Genomic DNA, 7,120 nt, shown 5'->3' with positions numbered 1-7,120 from the left:
CACCAGGACCTCCAGGTACACATGTCCTTATTTCCATGCCTTAATATCATTTCTTGCTTTGACTCATCCTGATGTTGAGCTCTATCTCCTGCTTCATCACTGCTACTTTCTTCTCTCTTGCAGAACAACCTCCAAACCAATTTGTCCTGCTAAACTTTAGACACCAAACGAGGTAGCTGATTCACAACTGTAGATGCACAGTTCATGAAAGGGAGACACACCTCCAGAAGGAGATTTGGATGGAATTTGGCGTTTCTTTCTTCTCTGCCTTGACTGTAGAGCACATCTTAGGGCAATTACACCCCTAATTTACATGCTACTCCTGGGGTACTAATTGTAACTAGGATGACTCATGAAGTGTAAGAGAAAAGGTGTTATCAGCTATCAACTACCTGTCAGTCTGGTGTCATCTTTTATACCTGAAATGGCTCCAGGACTTATGTCCAAGGCTGCACTCCAGCTTCGCTTGCTAAGGGCCTGCTTAGAGCTCATGTTACCACAGTGCCTCGTACCCTCCCTTCACTTTCGGTAAGGGGTCAGCTCCACTGAGCACTCTGTTTGCCTGGCAGATCCCTTCTGGACTCCAGTCCTATCCCTGTAAATGAACACCATTGCATTGGCTAGAAATTATTTCCAAGTGCAGAACTGTCTCACTGAAGTTGTCTCAGGTCTGAGGTCTTTTTCTTTTTGATACCTCAATGGCTTTGTGAAAGTATTTTCCAACGTAGCATTTAGGTGAAGTTCCACAACCCTTCATACCCACCACTCTCAACCATTTGAAGACAGCAACAGATTTAAACACACAAAGTGTAGCTAAAAGATCTCCCTGTGAAAGTCCACATTGTCTGAATGATACAAAAAGAGCACAGAAGAAGAAGGGAATTGTTCACCTATTCATAGGTGTACCTTCTAAACAATCTTCAAATATTCTTTCATCTCTGGTTCTGTATGTATTGGTGTTGCCTAAACTTTGCTTTAAACTCACTGTGTTTCTTTTAGAGACTTTTCAAGCAAGACTGCACTTTTGCTCCATTCCTCTTGTCAGGAGAAGTCTCCTGCTCATCCACACAGACTCAGAGATACGAGCTATTATTGAAGGCCAGGGCAAAAGACTTAAAAGGTAAGCAAGCAATTGACACACAAATGGATGTTTGAGGTTAGACACTTTGATAGTAGCAATAGCCACCCTCATCTAAAAATACCTTGTAAGATTACATTGAGCCCAAGGAGCCTGTGTGAGAGCTATTTTCATGTGAAAACAATGTCTGTGACTTTCAAGGCAAGTGTATTTGTTGTTTTGCAAAAACCTTCATCTGAAGAATTTTTCTATCTTCTCCTGTTGCCTCCTGCTCACAACCCCCATCATGTTTTTGCTCTTTCCACTATTTAATGTTTATCTTACTTCGCAAAAACAAAAGTCAGATGGGAAACTGTCTTTTCTGGGCATTCCCACAGTACCTATTTGCATTTTTGAGCAGTATCTCGATAGCACGGTGTTCTTCAGATAATCTGAAATCACACAGGCTATGCAGGTAATAATCACAGTACTATGTGCAACTCCAAGTGACTATGCCAAGCAAGAATTAACAGCCCAGAAACAAAACAGACTGGCTGAAAGTGCAAAGGTTAGCTGGCAATTTTACCCAAACAAATATATGCTGTCCTGACCCCTATAAGCCTCAGGTTAAAGGGCAATGGCATCCGAGTGGTGATGTCTTTCTGTTGTTCAATCCCATTGAATTTCAGACTATTTTACAGCTCTGCATGGACCAGCAGCAGAAAGTGACATTGGTTTGCAAGAAAGCCTTTAATCTGAAGATACTTCAAAAGTTTCAGAAAACTTTGATCTAATCTGACAAATTGCAGCACCTCCAGAGGATTCATTCAACTTGAAGCATTTCATTTTTTTTTTTCATTTCATTCTCAGTCACGATGTGAAGAGGTGATAAAAGCGTCCCCCCCATTGCTGAAGTGAAAGGTATCCAGAAACTCTAGTGCTGATGTTCTGACAGTTCAAATAGTAAGCAGCAAGAATATGAGCTGGTTTTTGTTTGGTGAGTTTTTTGTTTTGTTTTGTTTTCCCTGCCTGCATGAGGGCTGGAGCTGCATTTTAAAAGTCACCACCAGCTTTAGACCGTAGAAGAGCTACAGATTGGGTCAGCCATGAAGGGACTAGTTGCTGGGACCAGTCAGGCTCACAGCGGGTCTTCAGTAACACAGGGAGATGGAAGGTTTGTGTAGGAAAGATACTAACACAAGCTTCTGCAGTAAAGCAGGAGTCAAGTGTCCTGTTTTTACAGCTTCTGCTTTGTGCCCAGACTTTAACCTCCCCATTCCTTCCTGATTCAGCTTTCAGCAACGCTCAGTTCTGGCTGAGCCTTGGACGGCTTTTTGGACAAATTTGTTCAGCACCACCGATGCCAGCAAAGATCCCTGCCTCGAGGTTTTCAACTGGAACCAGTCTTTCCTGGTGTCTCTTTCTCGATTAATCAGAGCTAAGCAAACAGCCGCCAAAACAGATTTAAAGAAGCACCAATATAAACAGGAACATTTTGCTGCTGTTTGTACTTGGCAAAACCAAATGCAGCTGCCTGCTGAACTGGGTAAATAGGGAACAGTATTACACTTCACCTCTTTATCAGGGTTCAAGGCAAACCTTTCCCTCCTTTTTTCCTATTTTGTGCATATTTTGGAGTTGTTTTTAGAAGTTGTTGGGGCGCCTTTTTTTTTTTTTAAGATTCAGTCTGTGTTTTTGGAAAACAACCTAGCTGAAACTGATTGTGAAATTCTTCCCTAGCAAAAGGTAAATACAAATCATGCCGAAATGCTGACAATAAATGAGGTTTAAACAAAACTATTTTAGTTTTTAAAAAGGGTATTCTTTGGTTACTGTTTTTATGCTTGCATGTTTTGACGTTCTCTTTGTTATGAATAAGAAGAAGCTGCAAATCTGCCGTCCTGGACTGGACCTAAAGCTGAGACAATTCCCCTCCTGCTTACAGGGGTCTGGGAGAAGCAGAAGGGAGCATGATTTCATGAAGAGGAGTGGTAGGGAGTCCACCTTCACACAAGGTCCCCAGCCCCATTATGGGATGCAGATTGTTTAAACATTAAGCATAATAAGTATTGCACAATGTTTATTCACCATGACAAAATTCTGATATTCTTGTTCACCTTATACATGCCCAATGGTGCTTTAAAATGTGCTGAGATACTGGGTCAGGCCACCTCTGTGTTTCTAACTTCCATGGCTTAATTACACACAACATGAAAACAATTCTTTTCCTCTGTTATGATTTTCCCACCTTTTGATGTCAATGGAAGTATTTAGTAGATTCTTGTACTCTTACACTACAACACATCCATTCAAAAGAATAAGTGCTTTTTGAGTAGTATTATATACCAAATTAGGATCATTTTTCTCAGGTACTAGATACAAAGAGATGGTCTCTGGCTGTAACTGCTCATGGTTTGAGCAGACAAGGCTAAAGGCCAGTGGAAACTGATATTATTTAACATAATCACAGCATGGATTCAGCCTCTCCACCTATGCCAGCTGCTCCAGTCCCTTCATCATCTCTGTGGTCCTTCCCTGGAGTCACTCCAGTATGTCCATGTCTCTCCTGTACTGGAAAGCCCACACCTGCACTCATCACTCCAGATGAGTCTCACCAGTGCTGAGCAGAGGGAAGGATCACCTCCCATGTCCTGTTGGCAATGGTCTTCCTAATGCAGCCCAGGATACCATTGGCCTTCTTTGTCACAAAGGCACACTGCTGACTCATGTTCAACTTGCTGTCCACCAGGATCCCCAGGTCCTTTTTCTGCCAAGCTGCTCCCGTCTGGTCACCTCCAAGCATTTACTGGTGCAGAATTTTCATTTCTTTTTTGAACTTTACGAAGTTCCTGCCAGCCCATTTCTCCAGACCTCTGGATGGGTGCAAAACCTCTAGTGACACTGGCCCAGTTTTGGATTTTCTGCACTCAATGGGCAGAGATTTGACATCTGTAGGGGAAAGGAACCTGGGGGTCCTGGTGGACAGCAGGATGACCATGAGCCAGCACTGTGCTCTTGTGGCCAGGAAAGCCAATGGCATCCTGGGGTCTATTAGAAGGGGGGTGGTTAGTAGGTCGAGAGAGGTTCTCCTTCCCCTCTCCTCTTCCCTGGTGAGACCACATCTGGAATATTGTGTCCAGTTCTGGGCCCCTCAGTTCAAGAAGGACAGGGAACTGCTGGAGAGGGTCCAGCGTAGGGCAACAAAGATGATTAAGGGAGTGGAGCATCTCCCTTACGAGGAAAGGCTGAGGTAGATGGGTCTCTTTAGCTTGGAGGAGACTAAGGAGTGACCTCGTTAATGTTTATAAATACATGAAGGGTGAATGTGATGAGGATGGAGCCAGGCTCTTCTCGGTGACAACCAATGATAGGACAAGGGGCAATGTACAATCTGGAACACAAGAGGTTCCACTTAAATATGAGAACAAACTTCTTCAGTGAGAGTAACAGAAAACTGGAACAGGTTGCCCAGGGAGGTTGTGGAGTCTCCTTCTCTGGAAACATTCAAAACCCGCCTGGACACCTTCCTGTGTAACCTCATCTGGGTGTTCCTGCTCCGACAGGAGGATTGGACTGGATGATCTTTTGAGGTTCCTTCCAATCCCTGACATTCTGTGATTCTGTGATCAAAAGATGTGAGCAGCCCTCCTCAGACCACACAGGAAGGCTGGGCAAAACCAGATATTGGCTTCAGTCACAAATTATACTTTTGAGTGCAACAAATTCTCCTTTTAATGCACAGCAATTCTATTTATTAACTATTTGGTTAGGAAAAATGTATCTATTTCCTTTCTGGATTATTTTTATTATCATTGCAACCCACAGTAAGTTGTAACGGGGCAAAACTATAAATCACTTGCTCCTGTCTTGAAAATTTTATCTAACAAGAGAACTTGGTGTGGAAGGTGTCACATTTGTTCTCAGCACCAGCTGGAGGAAGACTCCACTCTGACCATCAGATCTTCCCTCTGCCTTCTGCTGCTGAGGGTCCCAGCATCTCAGTCTCACCTAAGTCCTCTGAAATTTTGCCGACTCCCAGTAACTCTGCCACCCTCTGAGCATTCAGACACCCTGAAGGGTCATGCTCCAGTTCTCATTTCTCCTCTCTGAACAGCAGGAGTCCTGCTATTTAATGATCTCTATCAACAAATAGGAAACACAGAAGAGTGCAGGAAATGCCTTCCTGGATCAGATCAGTGTGTGTCTGTCCTGGCACTCTGGGGAGCACACACAAATCTTGCTGCCATCCAGGGTCTGTTGTCCTCATGGTGCCCCACACAGCAGTTGTAGGATTAGGGGTGTTAGACATTATGTCCTGCCTTATTTTCTTTAGGATCCTTTTATGGACCTGGGGGTCATGAGGTTTTTCTCCAGTCCCTTTGCACCTGATGGTACCGTCTGTTTGCACAATCTCTGGTGGCAAGAAGTTTCCAAACTTCTTGCCATATAAACATCTGCCATATAAACATCTGCCATATAAAAAGAAGTGCCTTGCTACTATCTGCTGTAAAGTCATTAATATTTCATTGAGTGCCCACACTTCTAGTATTGAGGAATCAGGTGAACAATATCTCTGCATTCACCTTACTACTTCCTTCATGTTTTGTAAGCCTCTGTCATATCCTTCCTCAGCCTTCTCCTCTCCAAATGCAAGCAAGACTTTTCAGTCTCTCTTCATAAGCAGGTTGCACCATTCTCTTCACCGTTTTAATTGCCATTCTCTGTAGCTTTTTTATTCCATTATGTCCTTCTCCAGATGCAGAGACCAGAGCAACTACACTCAAGATCTGTGGGTGCACTAAGGTTTTACAGCATGGCTAGTTCCACCAGTATGACATGTAGTGTATATGAAAATAAAATAAAATAAAAAATAGAAACAGCAATAAAATAATAATAAATTAAAAAAGCCCCACAAAACCCAAACACAAAAACAAACAAAGCAAAACCCAACCAACCAAACAAAAAAAAAACAACACCAAAAAAACCCAAAAACCAAAAATCAAAACAAGACAGAGGTTGCAACTCATACAGACAAGCTGAGAAAAGCATCAAATATTCCAAAATGTGTGTAGGTAAAAGCAATGGTGAACAAGAACTGGGATAGGCACTGAATAGTGGAGAAGTTACAACCTAGTGGGAACAGGAAGAACATGATGCTTAGAGTAACTAGAGATTTGATATCAGGCCTTAGAGAAGAGAAAACTGTACTACTTGGTAAAGGTGCAATGCAGCATGATAAAGAAATCACAAACAGCTCCTGTGATCAAGGTGCTGGTGATGGGAAGAGATGGAAACAGGAGAAAGGACTTGAACAACTGCTGGGTGCAGAAAGAGAGGGAAAATAACAAAAGTTTCTCTCCTAAGATTCATGGCTGTTAAAACAAAGGAGAGGGTTAAACAACAACAACAAAAATCCTCTGGTATGGAGAATACACCTCAATGATCTACAAAGTAAAGAACTGGGGGGAAAATTCACCCTGGACCTCATTTTTCACAGTAAAAAGAAATTGATTGAAAGTAGTAACAACAAACAGTGGAGCTGCTTAAATTCAGATTACCCCGGGGTAAAATCCCATAGAAAATATCTATGATTTTATGAAAGCAAACTAACTAGTTACAAGCGACTAGGACTAAGGATTAAAATCAATCACTACGGGAGAAGGCTAAAAGATAGGATCTCCAGTTGGTGATAGAAGACAGGGCTTCTGGAAAAAAGCACAAAGGCAATGAGGCATTACAAGGGAAGTGAGGTTTAAGAGGGAAACTGCATCAGCGATGAAAAAAGGGAGCCAAAGTGACAAGATAGAGAGAGTCAAGTAATTCTGATATAGAAAGAGATAAGGCCACAAGAAGATGAGAAAAGAGGAAAAGGGTATTTTAATGCAGATCAAATCTTCAGTCTTTGGGTAAAAGATCTTGAGGATTTATGAGGGCAACAAGGCTGAGGGTAAATATCAGTGTAACGTGCCCCAGCTGTGCTCGACCTGACCAGTTCAACAATATCTTTGTAGACTGGACCTGCAGTATGTGGGGCAGAAGAAAGCCAGCTCTGCCTCTAACATG

The sequence above is a fragment of the Columba livia genome, chromosome 1, assembly GCF_036013475.1.
Source record: "Columba livia isolate bColLiv1 breed racing homer chromosome 1, bColLiv1.pat.W.v2, whole genome shotgun sequence".
NCBI lineage: Eukaryota > Metazoa > Chordata > Aves > Columbiformes > Columbidae > Columba > Columba livia.
This window is presented reverse-complemented; position numbering follows the sequence as displayed.